This window comes from Ranitomeya imitator, chromosome 2, assembly GCF_032444005.1.
Source record: "Ranitomeya imitator isolate aRanImi1 chromosome 2, aRanImi1.pri, whole genome shotgun sequence".
Classification (NCBI taxonomy): Eukaryota; Metazoa; Chordata; class Amphibia; order Anura; family Dendrobatidae; genus Ranitomeya; species Ranitomeya imitator.
Window position 1 is genome coordinate 108,113,552 of NC_091283.1, and position 18,559 is coordinate 108,132,110.

The 18,559-nt window shown below is 43.9% G+C and overlaps 1 protein-coding gene across 2 annotated transcripts in view; it reads left to right on the forward strand.

The window, feature by feature from the left end:
* The first annotated feature begins 944 nt into the window (after window positions 1-944).
* AMMECR1 (AMMECR nuclear protein 1) overlaps window positions 945-18,559 on the forward strand; it is a 345,797-nt gene continuing 328,182 nt past the window's right edge. For both annotated transcript variants that reach the window (XM_069747131.1, XM_069747132.1), the window contains exon 1: window positions 945-1,154. The gene's annotated coding sequence lies outside the window, so the exon portion shown is untranslated. The remainder of the gene's footprint in view (window positions 1,155-18,559) is intronic.

Here is an 18,559-nt window from a genome sequence, read left to right on the forward strand (position 1 = left end):
CTATAGAGCAGTATCAAGCCTAGAATTATACTGAATGAGTAAGCATCGTTCTGTGATACTTACCATAGGTGTGCCTCCTCAGGCGTTATTATTGCATAAAGGTTACGTTGTAGGCTGTTTTTCACCTGATCGTAGAGTGTCATGTAAAATAGGGTGCATTTGGTCACATATCCTTAAATTCCTGTGACCACAACATTGTATTTCTTTGAAATTTCTGGAGATGCAGCCCCTAATCACAGTCCCCTCTTAGAAAGTTAAACCAGACTGGACAGCTTAGCAGTTTCCCTCCTCAGGCGTAACAGCCTGGGTGTACTTTTTTAGGATGACATCCCTGGAATTCAAGTCTGTCCCCCACTACAATTTTGTAGAACAGAGTGAACGGGCTACAGTGTCAGGTATGGGACACTCTGCACAGGAATGATAGCTTTGCCTTGATAAAAGGTTTCTTGAGGACAACCACAGGCCTACTGCAATGCCTCTCTGATAGACAAGTGACCTTCTGGTCCTGAGCCAACCACATCTCCGGCTATGTCTTTGTTATAGGAACTGGAGTTGAGTCTCAGGACTGGAGCCAGGAAGACACTGCATGGCTGCTAGTTCTCTTGGCCTCAGTATATACCCACCCAGATGCCATATGCCTATTCATCATTGAGTGAACCTGGCAAATCTCAGCCAGACGGGGACTTTTATTCTATTAGAAGAAAAAAAATTATCCCCTGTGGTCAGAGATCAGGTCATCTTCCCCTCACGCTGGTGTTTTATTCCGAGGACCCACGTGGTGCTGTTCCCCTGTGTTTCCTGCCAACCCTTTTCTCTTCAGTTTAATCCACACACCCACAGCGACCCAGATCTTTAAATTCAGCAATTCTTTCTCAGGTTTCAGCAAGTCATTGGCAGCCGGGGCTATTTTTGGGACATTTTTCTCTCTCGCTCTCTCTCCCACTGTAGTGCAGATGCAGCTCAGGGAAACGCAGGGAGCATGATAAGAACCCGCAGCTATATGCATTGTGGACTTCTCTCTTTCCTACTGATTTCCCTCTTCCCCTCCTCTGATCACTCCACGAACCGTCTTTCCCTTCCTTGTTCAGCCGGGGGAAGCCTCTATATCAGGATCACAGGCTTCATTGCACGAATTGGTAGACAGCTGCAGCACGGTAAGGATCGCACGCTTCATATTGCAGCCTTTTCGTGTGAATGATGCGATTTTATGTGGAGAGAGCTTTTATTCTGTGTCTATGCCTTCCAAATCTATCTTTGCTGCCATGGCAGGCACAGTCAGGATCATCTGATCTCCATTTCTCTGCACTTGTAAGTAGTGCTAGGTCCATTCATCTTGCCTGTACGAATTTCCTTTATAGGAGATAAAGACATACAAGATTTTCATGTCATGATCATTCACTACCAGTATGTAGTGGAGCTGAAGCCTTACAACTGAGATCATCCATCTATCTATCTATCTATCTATCCAACCATCCAACCATCCATCCATCCCCGGAAGTCCAGTACAGGCCGCTAATCATAAAGGTGTATTACGGCTATCTACACTGCATGTGCAGAGATGCTGGATTCTTCTGGCACACGAATAGTTAACGACCCTTTCTGTATCTTCCCATTCGACAATGGGTTTCACCATGCCATGTATCATGCTCAGCTGAGAGCGGAGCACATAGGTCCAGGAGGATGTGTGTGAAGTGATAAGTACATGACGCAGCACTGCGTGGTAGACACAGGACCCCGCCGATGAGCTCTGTACAGTAACCTGGTGCTACCCTACAGTCACACACTGCAAGCCTGAGGGAATGTGCCACGTCGGGCTGCAGATCAGTGCAGACGCTCATTTATACAGCAAAGATGTCCTATCACCAATGTCCCCAGGTGAAATAGGTCTTCCTTTCATTGCTCTGCAAGATGACAGCCTAATGAATCAGCAGTGTCATCAGAATTTCACATCCTTTGCCTAGGAGGGACATTCTCCTTTTCGGCTAGGCCTAGTGCTCTATGGAACTGTTCCTATACACATTACTGTGATTCCACTGAAAGAGATAAAGACAAATTTGTCAGCCCATGGAGTCAAGTGAAAGCAAAAGCTAGTCTTTAGTCAGGCTTTATCCTCTCTTAAAGGGGCTGTCTGGGGAAGATAAAACTTTGCCCAGAAGACTGCTAATGTAAAACATAAAAAACTCACCCACCTGGATCCAGCTCAGGCCGCTCCTTGAGCTGCACAGAAAAACAAAGCAGGAACGCTATGTAGAACCTGTGATCGGCTGCAGTGGCCAGGCTCAACATCACCTAACCACTGCAGCCAATCAGACTGGTGGAATGATGACATCTCCACTTCCTGTGCAGACCACAGAGCAGTCTGCATGAGATCCAACTGGGTGTTGGTAAGTCAGTGTGACTAACTGAGTTTGTTATGTGTTACATAATCAGTCCTCTGGGCAAAATGTTGTTTAGCCCGGACTACTCCCTTTCATCTTATACTATTTCTTCTTATGCCCCTTTCATGAGCTTTTTGGCTAGATCCAATTCACTGCAGATATACAGCTTACAGCAAAATAATACCTAGATAGTGTACCAAATGTCATTAGATACAAGAGGATAAAAGTAGTATGTATGTTCACTGTACTGGAGTACTGGAATCTGTACTAAGATACTTGTATGATACTACTAAAGGTTACAAACAACTTTGACATGGAATAATTATATTTACATATGATCTTAGTTATCTTTAATTTGTGCATTTGTACTAAGTTTCAGGCTGTAATCTTCATTTCTTTAATCATTTTCAGACCCCTAATTTGCAATTTTCGGCCTGATCCAAGTTTCAGATGTTTTTCTTATGGAAGTTTTTCATCCTGTAATATAGGCTGGATGTGAGCTCTATGTGTATCCACGGCACTTCTGTCTTTGCGTTTTTAGTGTATCAGCGCAGGTCCAGAGCAACATTTATTTCTTCTCCTTGTGCTTTCCTCCTTGCCTATAGCATGTTTTCTCTACGTTCTTCCTTACAAGATTTTACCTTTTCCCCTCAAAACATTGACATACGAGAGGCGTTCATTAAAGACTTCCCCTGACCCAATTCCTGTGAACTGAGAGCAATGGAACTTGGCACAGTTATTAGTCCTTCTCTACATTGGTGCCACCTAGGGACACACACTTCTCTCATCTCTTTAAGCAACTCTGCACACTTCGCTTGTTGAAGTCGACAGGTTGCTCCAAAATGCTTGCCATTCAAAAATAACTTCATTGTTGGAAAGAGGAGGAAGTCAGATCGTGTGATGTCGGGTGAATAAGGGGGATATGGTAGAATTTCAAAGCCACAGGAGCTTCCATTTGGGCAACATGTGAGTTGTAAACTGGTGCATTGTCTTGCAGAAGGCGGACAACTTTGGTGAGCATACCACGTCTCTTGGTTTTGATGGCCTCCTGCAATTTCTGCAGCAGAGAAGCATAGTATGCCCCAGTGATCATGGTACCCTTTGCTAGGAAATCCATCAATACTACTCTGTGCTGGTCTCAAAATATTGTGAGCATGACCTTGCCTGCCGAGGGTTGGGCACGTGCCTTCTTTGGAGGCGTGAGTCATGATGCTTCCATTGCATCAACTGGACTTTAGTCTCAGGATCATAGTGATGGACCCAGCTTTCATCCTGCGTGAACAGTCTGTGAAAAAGTCCTTCTGGTTTCCATGGTACATCGTCAGTAGAGCCTGAGAGCATTCGATTCGTTCCTGCTTCTTGAAAGGTGTGAGAAGCTGGGAACCCAGCGAGCAGATACCTTATGCATGTGAAGATGGTTTTGGATGATTTTTTCCACGGACCCCACACTAATCTTAAAATTTTGGGCTAGGTGGCGAATGGTTATGCGGCGATTTTCCAAAATAGTGACCTCCACATGCTGGATGGTGTGTTCATCAACTGCAGAGTGGGGTCGCCCTGGAATTGAGGATGCCAGTTCTTGACTGCATCATATGATGGGGAATCATCACCATAAACCTCTTTAATTTCATTGAACGTCTCCTTTGGTGTGCGGCCTTTCAAGTAAAGGAACTTGATGACTGCTATGTATTCCACTGGGTCCATTATCAAACCTCACACCACTTCAGCACCTGTAAAATCAAGACGATTAGCAGTTCTGAACTGCAAATTGGCAGGTAGCCTATAGAGACTTATAAAATTACACATGTGTAGTTTCAGCATCCTGTGATAAATAGAAGTGGGTCAGGGGAAATCTTTAACCCCTTACTGCCGATGTCGGTATCCCCCCCTTTGAAGTGGGCTCCGGCGGTGAGCCCACATCTTTTCCGGGACATGTCAGCTGTTTTGAACAGCTGACATGTGCCCACAATAGCTGCGGGTGGAATCATGATCCATCCGCTGATATTAACTAGTTAAATGCCGCTGTCAAACTCTGACAGCGACATTTAAATGACACTTCCCGCAATCGTGCAAGAAATACGCACATCGGTGACCCCCATCATGTAATCGGAGTAATCGATTCGTCGTCATGACAACCAGAGGTCTCCTGGTGACCTCTATGGTTGTCAGTGCCGGAGTACTATGAATGCCACTCAGTGGTCGGCGCTCATAGCAAGTCAGTAATTCAGCTACATAGAAGCGAACTGATCATCGCCTCTATGTTGCAGAGCCGATCGGGCTATGGCAGCGTCTGGTCTCCTATGGAGGCTATTGACTTCAAAGGGAATTCATAGTTAAAATTCCGCGCTGCGCTGGGATGAATTTCAGGAGAATGTAGTCGATTCACAGTGGTTTTATTCAATGCGTTTCAGGGGTCTCATGCCCCCTTCATCAGGAAACACATTGAATAAAACCACTGTGAATCGACTACATTTTCCTGAAATTCCCTTTGAATACAGTATTTGCTCTGGTCGCTGAAGACCTGTGGATCTGCAGCAGCCGCTATTTATATGTACTTATCTCATCCTATTCAGGTGAGCATATTTGGTGTTTATTCTCTTCTGTGTAGCGTGGATAAGACCCTATTGCGCTCTTTGTCTCCCCATCTTTTTGCAATGGAGGCTATTGAAGCATACCAAACGTTAAAGGAAAATGTTTTTAAAAATATAAAAATTCAAATCACCCCCCTTTTCCCCATTCAAAATAAAACAATAAAAAAATCAAACATACACATATATGGCATTGCCGCATTCAGAATCACCCGATCTATCAATAAAAAAAAGGATTAACCTGATCGCTAATCGGCGTAGCAGTAAAAACGCCAAAATTACACTTTTTTGGTCGCTGCGACATTTCATTACTACCGGACAATCAAAAGAACATATGTGCACCAAAATGGTATAATTAAAAATGTCAGCTCGGCATGCAAAAAATAAGCCCTCACATAACCGGAGTTCTCAAAAAATGGAGACGCTACGGCTAACAGAAAATGGCGCAATTTTTTTTTAGCAAAGTTTGGAAATTATTTCACCACTTAGATAAAAAAGAACCTAGACATTTGGTGTCTATGAACTGGACATGGAGAATCATAATGACAGGTCAGTTTTAGCATTTGGTGAACCTAGCAAAAAAGCCAAATAAAAAACAAGTGTGGGATTGCACTTTTTTTGCAATTTCACGGCACTTGGAATTTTTTCCCCATTTTCTAGTACATGATATGGTATAACTAATGATGTCGTTCAAAAGTACAACTTGTCCCACAAAAATAAGCCCTCACATGGCCATATTGACAGAAAAATAAAAAAGTTATGGTTCTGGGAAGAAGGGGAGTAAAAAACGAAAACGCAAAACTGAAAAAAGCTCTGTGGGTGAAGGGGTTAATGAACCCCCCTCATACTCATGGATCTGTGCTATTCTTTTTATGTTCAAATGTAACCAGTATGGTTTCTGAACAAGAATAATATAACTGCCATTAGATAAACCTTTTTTCAGTAGATATTAAAGTGATGTCATTAGAGACTGCACCTTTCAAAGTGCAGGTTCTATGGTGATAAAATGATTGATTCTAGTCCCGCTCCCACCTACCCTGGCAGCAGCTGAATTAGTCATGGAAAAGTGCAGTCAGCCATGCATTTCTCCTGCAATGAATTCTGCTCTATACCCTCATAGAGCAGGATAGACAACCCCTTTAATTATTTTATTAACGAGGTCCTGTTGCCAATTTTTTCATGTTAAACTGGATACAGAATGTAATAGTTGCTGCAGAGCAGAATAAAGTGTTTTTTTTAACCCCTTAGCGACCGCCGATATGCCTTTTAACGGCGGCCGCTAAGGGTACTTAAACCACAGCGCCGTTAATTAACGGCGCTGTGGAAAAAGTGAATAGCGCCCCCCAGAGTTGGATTTTCTCCGGGGTCTCGGCTGCCGGGGGTAGCCGAGACCCCATAGAACATGATTCGGGGTTTTTTTTACCCACCCCGCATTTGTGATCGCCAGTAATTAACCGTTTACCGGCGATCGCAAAAAAAAACAAAAACCGCGATCTCTTTTTAATTTCTCTGTCCTCCGATGTGATCGCACATCGGAGGACAGAGAAAAGGGGTCCCAGATAGCCCCCCGATACTCACCTATCTCCCCCGGTGCTCCTCGTGGCTCCCGGTGGGCGCCGCCATCTTCAAAATGGCGGGCACATGCGCAGTGCGCCCGCCGGCCGGCACCGGGGGAATCTTTGGGGTCTCGGCTGCCGGGGGTAGCCGAGACCCCAAAAAACATGATCGGGGTCGGTTTTACCGACCCCTGTTTTGCGATCGCCGGTAATTAACTGTTTACCGGCGACCGCAAAAAAAAAAAAAAAAGTAAAGTGTAATTCTCTGTCCTCTGATGTGATCGCACATCAGAGGACAGAGAAATAGGGGGATTCGGGGACCCTAGCATACTCACCTGTGTGAAAAGAAAATGGTGGGCGCATGCGCAGTGCGCCCGCCATCTGTCTCCATCTGTTGGCCGGCAGGAGAACAGCAGTTGGGGCTAAAATTAGGGTTAGGGGTAGGGTTAGGGGTAGGGCTAGGGTTAGGGGTAGGGTTAGGGTTTGGGTTAGGGGTAGGGTAAGGGGTAGGGGTTGGGTTAGGGTTAGGGCTAGGGGTAGGGTTAAAGGTAGGGTTAGGGGTAGGGTTAGAGGTAGGGTTAGGGTTAGGGCTAGGGGTAGGGTTAGGGGTAGGGCTAGGGTTAGGGCTAGGGTTAGGGCTAGGGCTAGGGCTAAATTTAGGATTAGGGTTGGGGCTAAATTTAGGGTTAAGCTTCTTTCACACTTACGACGGTACGGGGCCGTCGCAATGCGACGGCCCGACATACCGACGCACGTTGTGAAAATTGTGCACAACGTGGGCAGCGGATGTAGTTTTTCAACGCATCTGCTGCCCAATCTATGTCCTGGGGAGGAGGGGGCGGAGTTACGGCCACACATGCGCGGTCAGAAATGGCGGATGCGACGTACAAAAAAAGTTTCATTGGACTTTTTTTTGTGCCGACGGTCCGCCAAAACACAACTGATCCAGTGCACGACGGACGCGACGTGTGGCCATCTGTCACGATCCGTCGGCAATACAAGTCTATGGGCAAAAAACGCATCCTGCGGGCACATTTGCAGGATCCGTTTCTTGTCCAAAACTACGGATTGCGACGGATGCCAAACGACGCAAGTGTGAAAGTAGCCTTAGGGCTAGGGTTAGGGTTGGGGCTAAAGTTAGGGCTAGGGTTGGGGCTAAAGTTAGGGTTAGAGTTGGGATTAGGGTTAGGGTTTGGATTAGGGTTGGTATTAGGGTTAGGGTTGGCATTAGGGTTACGCTTGGGATTAGGGTTAGGTTTGGGATTAGGGTTAAAGTTAGGGTTGTGATTAGGGGTGTATTGGGATTAGGGTTAGGTTTGAGGTTAGGGTTGAGATTAGGATTAGGGGTGTGTTGGATTTAGGGTTTTGATTAGGGTTGTGGTTAGGGTTGACATTAGGGTTGTTTTGGGGTAAGAGTTGTGATTATGGTTAGGGTTAGTGATTAGGATTATGGATCAGGTTGGTATTAGGGTTAGGGGTGTGTTGGAGTTGGGTTGGAGCTAGAATTGGGGGGTTTCCACTGTTTAGGTACATCAGGGGGTCTCCAAACACGATAGCCAATTTTGCGCTCAAAAAGTCAAATGGTGCTCCCTCCCTTCTGAGCTCTGCCGTGCGCCCAAACAGTGGGTTACCCCCACATATGGGGCATCAGCGTACTCGGGATAAATTGGACAACAACTTCTGGGGTCCAATTTCTCTTGTTACCCTTGTGAAAATAAAAACTTGGGGGCTACAAAATCTTTTTTGTGGATTTTTTTTTTTTTTTTTTTATGACTCTGCATTATAAACTTCTGTGAAGCACTTGGGCATTCAAAGTTCTCACCACACATCTATATAAGTTCTTTGGGGGGTCTAGTTTCCAAAACGGGGTCACTTGTGGGGGGTTACTACTGATTAGGTACATCAGGGGCTCTGCAAACGCAACATAACGCCCACAGACCATTCTATCAAAGTCTGCATTCCAAAACGGCGCTCCTTCCCTTCCGAGCTCTGCCGTGCGCCCAAACAGTGGTTTACCCCCACATATGGTGCATCAGCGTACTCGGGATAAATTGGACAACAACTATTGCAGTCCAATTTCTCCTGTTACCTTTGTGAAAATAAAAACTTGGGGGCTACAATATATTTTTTGTGAAAAAAAAAATATTTTTTATTTTCACGACTCTGCATTCTAAACTTCTGTGAAGCACTTGGGCATTCAAAGTTCTCACCACACATCTAGATAAGTTCCTTGGGGGGTCTAGTTTCCAAAATGGGGTCACTTGTGGAGGGTTTCTACTGGTTAGGTTCATCAGGGGCTCTGCAAACGCAACATAATGCTCGCAGACCATTCTATCAAAGTCTGCATTCCAAAACGGCGCTGCTTCCTTCCGAGCTCTGCCGTGCGCCTAAACAGTGGTTTACCCCCACATATGGGGTACCAGCATACTCAGGACAAATTGGACAACAACTTTTGGGGTCCAATTTTTCTTGTTACCCTTGTGAAAATAAAAATTTGTGGGCAAAAATATCGTATTTGTAGAAAAAATGCGATTTTTTTCACGGCTCTACGTTATAAACTTCTGTGAAGCACATGGGGGTTCAAAGTGCTCACCACACATCTAGATAAGTTCCTTTAAGGGTCTAGTTTCCAAAATGGTGTCACTTGTGGGGGGTTTCCACTGTTTAGGCACATCAGGGGCTCTCCAAACGCGACATGGCGTCCAATTTCAATTCCAGCCAATTCTACATTGAAAAAGTAAAACGGCACTCCTTCTCTTCCAAGCTCTGCGGTGCACCCAAACAGTGGTTTACCCTCACATATGGGGTATCGACGTATTCAGGAGAAATCGCACAACAACTTTTGTGGTCTAATTTCTCCTGTTACCCTTTTGAAAATAAGAATTTGTGGGCGAAAAGATCATTTTTGTGTAAACAAAAGCGATTTTTTATTTTCACGGCTCTACGTTATAAACTTCTGTGAAGCACTTGGGGGTTCAAAGTGCTCACCACACATCTAGATAAGTTCCTTAAGGGGTCTAGTTTCCAAAATGGTGTCACTTGAGGGGTTTCCACTGTTTAGGCACATCAGGGGCTCTCTAAACGTGACATGGCGTCCGATCTCAATTCCAGCCAATTCTGCATTGAAAAAGTCATACGGTGCTCCTTCACTTCTAGGTTCTGCGGTGCGTCCAAAAAGTGGTTTACACCCCACATATGGGGTATTGGCGTATTCAGGAGAAATTGCATAACAAAATTTATGGTTACATTTCTGTTTTTACACATGTGAAAATAAAAAAAATGGTTCTGAATTAAGATGTTTGCAAAAAAAAGTTAAATGTTCATTTTTTCCTTCCACATTGTTTCAGTTCCTGTGAAGCACGTAAAGGGTTAATAAACTTCTTGAATGTGGTTTTGAGAACCTTGAGGGGTGTAGTCTTTAGAATGGTGTCACACTTCGTTATTTTCTATCATATAGACCCCTCAAAATGACTTCAAATGTGATGTGGTCCCTAAAAAAAAATGGTGTTGTAAAAATGAGAAATTGCTGGTCAACTTTTAACCCTTATAACTCCCTAACAAAAACAAATTTTGTTTCCAAAATTGTGCTGATGTAAAGTAGACATGTGGGAAATGTTATTTATTAACTATTTTTCGTGACATATCTCTCTGATTTAAGGGCATAAAAATACAAAGTTTGAAAATTGCAAAATTTTAAAATTTTTTGCCATATTTCCGTTTTTTTCATAAATAATTGCAAGTAATATCGAAGAAATGTTACCACTAACATGAAGTACAATATGTCACAAAAAAAAAATCTCAGAATCAGCGGGATCCGTTGAAGCGTTCCAGAGTTATAACCTCATAAATTGACAGTGGTCAGAATTGTAAAAATTGGCTGGGTCATTAAGTACCAAATTGGCTCTGTCACTAAGGGGTTAATGTCACCTCTTCATTGCTGAGATATTAGTGATTAAAGTATTTGGCACTTAAAGGGAATCTATCAGCGGATTTTCGCTACCTCACCTAAGAGTAGCATATTGTAGACAAAGAGACCCTGAATCCAATGATGTATCACTTAGTTTACTAATTGCAGCCGTTATGACATAATCAGAGCTTTTATTTTTAGCAGTGCAGCAGAGCTGAGAAAGCTAATCCCACCCACACCAGGCTCTCAGTATACTTAGATATAAACAGTGAGGTGCTTCTCACAGGAGTCAGTCAGACTACCAGGCATGGGCTGCTGTGTCCCAGCAATGATAAGCTTCTGGTGCTAAGACAAACATAGCAAGTAAACAAAATAAATGTGCACCCCTGCCCCCATAATAGCTTAGCATAGGCTCAGCGTGAGGTATTTATTGGCAAACAGCCTGCTTTCTTCAATGCAGTGTGATGATGTGCTCATGCACAGGAGACCTGAGTGTGATTGACAGCTTTAAACTATAATTTCAGTGCCAATGTGGGGTATGAAGACAGTGCTGAAGAGTTGGATCTCATTACAAACACTGCTAATAGTTCTTCTCTCATAGTGGTACCAGCTCTGCTAATCATACACAGGCATCCACACACAAGGGGGAAAAGAATATGCCCCCTATGGCGGGGAGGTCCAGTACAGCAGAGCAGGAATTACTACATTTGCTTTGGAAATGCTAATGTGTATTTGTCCTACCAAGCTAGAAGTGTTTGTAATGAGACTCAACTTATGAGGTTCTGCCCCTCCCCCCACACTGATTGCCAGAGATGAGAACTGAAAGCTGTTAATCACACTCAAGTCTGCTGTTCTCCAGCATGTTATCACTCTGCAGATAGGAGAGCAGACGTAGCCCATTCTAAACTATGGTGATGATGTATTCTTCTTTCACCAGTGTGTTGCAGCCTTCCTATGATTGGTCAGGATCAGAAAGAGAAAGAAGTACACTCTCCGGGTATGTGCACACGTCAGGATTTCTGGCAGAAATTTTCCTGACAAAAACCTGACATTTCTGCCAGAAATCCGCATGCATTTTTTTCGCGCTTTTTGATGCATTTTGACACTTTTTTTATGCGTTTTTGGTGCGTTTTTTGCGCGTTTTTTCCCAAATGCATAGAAAAGCGCCGAAAATCCGCAAAAATAATGAACATGGTCATTTTTTTACCGTGATGCGTTTTTTTCACGGAAAAAAACGCATCCATGTGCACAAAACATGCAGAATGCATTCTAAATGATAGAATTCATAATGTATGCGTTTTTTAATGAGTTTTAATAGCGTTTTTAGCGCGAAAAAATGTGAAAAAAATGTGAAAAAACCTGAACGTGTGCACATAACCTCCCAGTGAAATCTCTCTGATAATGCCCAATTGAACTTAAAAGAAAAAAACTGTTTAGGGCCTAAATACTTTGCTAATATCTTATCAATGGAAAGTCGAAATAAAAAAAAATAGTTTTATCCAGCTCTACAGCCAGTATTACATCCCGTGCCCAGTTCAACATGAAGAATTTGGAGAAAGGTCCTATATAAACATCATTCTTGCTTTACGCAAACCTTACAACATATCTAGCAAAACGCAAAGGGATATCCAGAAAAATATTTTCTACTTGTTGCAAGTTTAGAGCATAGCTAAACTTTTGTTAATGGTTTGATATATTGTAGACCCCCACTGATATGTAAAACTTGTAAAATTTGCTTTGCTGTATTTGTAATTCTAATGTAAGTCGACGCATAAGTTGATGGAGAGAGCCATGCATACACAGTCACCTTAATTCTGACAACAGCACTGCACCATGAATGAACAGGTTGTCAGATGGCATCAGTTCTCAAGACAGGTGTGGACCCTAGAGATGGGATCCTCATACATGGAATCAAAATCTATAACAAATAATGTAAACATGCCACAAATGCCAGAGATGAGAATTCTTCTTTAACCTCAGAAATTCAACACTTCTAATATTTAATATATAATGTTACAAAACAAATAATTGAAAAATTGTGTGTAATATAATTAGAATACTGAAAGGCAACTCACACTATACATACAGTATACACATCCACACATCTGGGTATTTTCTCACATATATAGAACACACTGCTAGACATCAGTCCCTAATTTTCAAAGATTATGCCAAGTTTCAAATTATATCCCTTGAGATATTGGTTTTGGAAAGTTCATTATTTTTCCATACCATCATTAAATATTCCGCATACAAAGCAAAAATGTCTTTATCTATTTTCATTTAGTATGATATGTGCTATTGGGCACAGGAAATAAAATGAATGATTATGTACTATATAGTAAAACACTGGGTAAAACTGTCAATGAAAAAGATTTGGGCGTATCGGTGGAAGGCAAACTTCACTTTAGTGACTAGTGTCAGGCCGGTTTCACACATCCAGATAATTCCGGTACTGGAAAAAATCGGTACCGGAATTATCCGTGTCCGTGTGCCCCTACGTTTCTGTGGCACATTAGTGTGGCACACGTGTGCCGATCGTGTGCCCACTGGGTACCACACGCACCGTGCTGGGTACCACACGTACCAGCATCTGGTGCTGAAGCCGCGATTCATATCTTCCCTGCAGCAGCGTTTTCTGTAGAGAAGATATGAATAATAGTATTTAAAATAAAGATCTATGTGCCCCCCGCCCTCCCACCCCCTGTGCGCACCCCCTCTGCTGTTCTGAAAATACTCACCAAGCTCCCTCGTTGGCTGTCGCTGCTTCCTGTTCTGGTCGCATCTTCTCCTGTATGCGGTCACGTGGTGCCACCGATTAGTCATGAATATGCAGCTCCCCCTCCCACAGGGGCATGACCTTACAGGGGCATGCACTGATCATACAACAGCTCCTCGACAGGGGGGGAAACAAAAGAGTATATAGACATTACAGTATGGGATCAAAGCTGATTCTTTCTGTGATGCAAAACATTTCCTGCCTGTTTTTAAACTTGTTTTACCTCACAGAAAACACCAGCTGTGATCCTGTGCTGTCCTGTCTGTAGACTGTATTTTGTGTCCTCCCCTGCCCAGGATATATGCTGACCATGTTCCTGCATGGTCAGACACAGCATTGCACAGTATATAGTAGGGATACATTTATAAGATTATCTCAAAACAGCAAAAAATTTTAAACACATCCAATTGTGGAAATTATTTATATTCAAAGATCTATTGATTAAATTGAGCATTGCTAATGGGAAAATCCCTTTAAGTCTATCTTCAACCTTAAAAACTATGAAACTCAGAATCTGAACATAGCATTGCAATTAGAGTCGTTATATACATCTTGATGAAGACTCCATTTTATCCATCTAGACTAGTATGTAACGCCATATAACTAAGTATTCACTGTCATTTCAGCAAATTGCATAAATCAATTGTACAAGAGAATATAGGAAACTTTGTAATACAGCTGCAATTATAATTGTTCAACTTACAATTAGGATTATCATTGAAATTTCCGAACATTCTGCTGTTTGCAGTAAACCAATGAAACAAGAACAGTTTAAGAAGCTCAGCACAATATAATAAGTGGTCTCTGCAAATTCAACACAAAATGCCACTTTTATCAACTACTAGTCTCAGAATTATTAAACCTACTGTCACGACTCTGTTGTTGTGTGACCCAGGACCAGGGGCTCCTTCCTTGTCCCTAATTCAAGGGGTTGCCTAGCTCACCCTATTCCCTGGGTTAATTCCGAAGGTGAAGATGCCAGGGCCACATACCTTGCCTTATCTCCTGTATCCTCCCTCCATCTGTAACCATCCCCCACCCAGGGAAGAGGGGAGTCGTAGTGTACCGTAGTTCACCAACCAGACAAATAAGGCAACATGAACAGGAATATAGGAAAATACCAAACATACAAATATACACTCACATATAACAGAGGAATGCACCGGGGAGTCAAGGATGGGGTAAAAGCAAAGTAGGAGAAGAAAGGGAATTATCACGCTTACTAAACCAAGCAACAATCACAGATAAACCCACCATACGCCTTCTCATGAAACCATTAAAGGACCCGTCACACTGGACGATATCGCTAGCGATCCGTGACGTTGCAGCGTCCTCGCTAGCGATATCGTCCAGTGTGACACGCAGCAGCGATCAGGCCCCTGCTGTGATGTCGTTGGTCGGGGCAGAAAGGCCAGGACTTTATTTCGTCGCTGGATCTCCTGCAGAAATCGCTGAATCGGCGTGTGTGACGCCGATTCGGCGATGTCTTCGCTGGTAACCAGGGTAAACATCGGGTTACTAAGCGCAGGGCCGCGCTTAGTAACCCGATGTTTACCCTGGTTACCAGCGTAAAAGTAAAAAAAACAACCACTACATACTTACCTACCGCTGTCTGTCCCCGGCGCTCTGCTTCTCTGCTCTGGCTGTGAGCGCCGGGCAGCCGTAAAGCACAGCGGTGACGTCACCGCTCTGCTTTCCGGCCGCTGTGCTTACACAGGGCAGAGAAGCACAGCGCCGGGGACAGACAGTGGTAGGTAAGTATGTAGTGGTTGTTTTTTTGTACTTTAACGATGGTAACCAGGGTAAACATCGGGTTATTAACCCCTTAATGACCGCCAATACGTCTTTTAACTGACCTGAGATATAAGAGAATAGCCTCCCCATACAGGTGACAATCCAGCATCTGTCGGTTGTACACTATAGCTGACAACTTGCTGTACCAGCCACGATCAGTATTTGCACCATCTAAATCTGTTTAACCCCTTAGATGCTGCTGTCAATAGTGACTACATCATTATAAATGGTTAACAGAGTGTGGGGGCTTCTTCTTTGTCACAATTGGTGCCCTCAGATCATGATTTTGTTGTCCTGATGTTTGCCATGGCAATTCATGGCCAAATAGCGGCCTTAGAGTCTGACGGCTGTAGTAATCTGTTTAGAAGTTAGCAACATTTAGGTGGTAAAAATACACATTTTCATTTCTGTCATACCACTTTGCATTAATTCCTGTAAAGCACCTGAAGGGTTAATAAACTACCTGACAGCAGTTTTCAATATGTTTAGGGGTGCTGTTTTTAAAATGGTATCACGTTTGTGGGTTTCCCAATATATGGGACCCCTAAAGTCACTTCAAACATGGATAAGTCCCTAAAAAAATAAATTTTGTAAATTTCTTTGAAAAAATGAAAAATTGTTGCTACATTTTTAAACCTCCTAAAATGCTAACAAAATAAAATAACATTTTACAAATGGTGCTGATGTAAAGCAGACATGCGGGAAATGTTATTTATTAATGGTTTGCTGTTGTATGACTATCTGGATTAAAGGGATAATCATTCAAATTTAGAAAATTGCTAATTTTTTAACATTTTTCTAAAATTTTTGATATTTTTTATAAATAAACACAAAAAATGTTGAACAAAATTTACCATTATCATAAAGTATAATGTGTCACGAAAAAACAATCTCAAAATCACTGGGATTTGTTGAAGCGTTGCAGAGTTATTACCACATAAAGTGACACTGGTCAGATTTCAAAAATTTGGCTCGGTCACTAAGGGGTTAAGCGCGGCCCTGCGCTTAGTAACCCGATGTTTACCCTGGTTACCGGCATCGTTGGTCGCTGGAGAGCTGTCTGTGTGACAGCTCTCCAGCGACCAAACAGCGACGCTGCAGCGATCGACATCGTTGTCGGTATTGCTGCAGCGTCGCTGAGTGTGAAGGTACCTTAAGGAAACCCTGAACAGCAGGACTGGCACATTAGACAGCAAGATCAGTATCTTTTCAGCCCTAAAGGTACCGTCACACTCAGCAACTTTGCAAAGAGAACGACAACAATGCGTGACGTTGCAGCGTCCTGGATAGCGATCTCGTTGTGTTTGACATGCAGCAGCGATCAGGATCCCGCTGTGCCATCGCTGGTCGGAGCTAGAAGTCCAGAACTTTATTTGGTCGTCAGGTCAGCGTGTATCGTCATGTTTGACATCAAAAGCAACGATGCCAGCAACGCTTTTACATGGAGCTAACAACCAGCGAGAACGAGAAGTGAGTCGCCGTTACGTCACTGGATCGCTCCTGCATCGTTCTGGAGTTGCTGTGTTTGACGTCTCTACAGCGACCTAAACAGCGACGCTCCAGCGATCTAGTTAAGGTCGGCTCGTTGTCTATATCGCTGCAGCATCGCTGAGTGTGAAAATAAAAAAAATAAAAAATTTAAAAAAATCAGGTTCCTCGCATTATGTTCTCATTCACTTTATGCAGTTAATAGCCCTCTGTGTCTGTACTGCTACATACTTAGGCAGGTAACTGGTTCATGCAGCTTTACATGAACACCCGAGCCTTACACTATTGCTGGTCCGAATAACTATAGCAATTGTTACCATCCACCTCTCGTGTCTCCCCTTTTCCTCATAGTTTGTAAGCTTGCGAGCAGGGCCCTCATTCCTCCTGGTATCTGTTTTGAACTGTATTTCTGTTATGCTGTAATGTCTATTGTCTGTACAAGTCCCCTCTATAATTTGTAAAGCGCTGCGGAATATGTTGGCGCTATATAAATAAAAATTATTATTATTATTATTATTATTATTACCTTAAGACTAAGTATCTATGCTATAGAGACAAAAACCTAGATGTGTGAACTGAGCCTTAGATGCTGTATATGCAAACATTGAATATTTGTCGGTATCGCTGCAGCGTCGCTTAGTGTGACGGTACCTTAACTCCTACCCTCCCAGCTATGCAGCATAAGCTAATCTGATGATGTGTGTCAGTCAGGACCCTGATTATATAGGGGATAAGAGTGGATAACCATGCTCAGCTGAGAGCCCTAGCTACCAGAGTTCTCAACAAGGCCGATTAGCCCCTGTACTGCCAAAAGAAATTTACACCATTTAAAAAGAAGGTGAAGTGCTTGTTTTCAGCGCAGGAGTAGGAACCATCAGACGCTGTGGTCTTCTGGCTCCTCTCTGTCATGGTAACCCCCTGACACCTTCCTTATGGCTGTTAGGAGTCGAGTTTCCTCTGCTGCACAGGGGGAATCTCGATCCGTCTCCGCTGCGGTCTCCCATTCCCCTCCAGCCGCAGTGGAGTCTGCTCAGCAGGGACGTCGATCCCAGCGTCTCGCTCAGTCTGACTCTGTGAGAAGGGTTATTGCTGCTTCTCCAGCTTCTGCCTTTGAAGCCTATTCTGGTCAGCAGCGAGCGGACTTCTCTGGGACTAAGTCCTTATCTGCACACACTGAGCATGCCCAGGGAAAGACCTCCCGTTGGAGATCGAGGGTCATGTGCTCAGGCTCTGCGGCACATTCCATTGGTCCTCTTGGCAGGTCCTAGAAGGGCAAAAGTTCTATAGCCATTTCCTGTGCTGCAGCTATATAAACTGCGCATGACCGCACGGCCATGCGCTAGTATTGTCTTACAATTGATATGTGTGTATGTGTGAGTGCAAGTCGTTCTTGGTTACCCCTTCCCTATTGAATGTCTGTTCGCGGAAGGTGTACGGCTGCTATCTAGCGCCCGACTTAGCCTACTACACTAAACACACATCACAGCGTCCTGTAGCTGTGCCTGCCAGTACGGCGCCGTGCGCCTGCCTTGCACTTTCCATACCCAAGTCTGGGTGGTTAGTGGCGTCCGTTAGTGCGGCATCGCTCGCGCACTTGTGCGCTCATATTTCTGAAGGTTCTCTACACACCCAGTTGCGGTGTTGTGCCAGCAAGGGCCTAATCGGGCTTCAATCCCTTCTGGGGTTAAGTCCGCTGGCCACTTGCTCGCACTCTAGTGCGGTATTGCGGTCCTGTGAATTAACAGGATCGCTTTCCTCACGCTGGGTGAAGTTTAACCCACGCGTGTTTACTTTAGTGTACCGCTATATAGTCTGCAAATTGCTAGCAGCAGGTTCTCACCTGCACGGTGGACCCCGGACTGCGAACGCATCTTTGTCACCTGTCTTGGTGCGTTCCGCCAGTCCTAACATAATACTAGCGCCAGGGTCTGGCTAGTAAATGGCAGACGGTCAGCGTCTACAGCAGTACATCCAGCAGCTGGAGGGTAGGTTGGCGGCTCTCGAGCGCACAACCTCAGCTGTGGACGTTACTGCTGTCGCTGTTCAGGCTGCAAGTGCAGCTGCAGCCA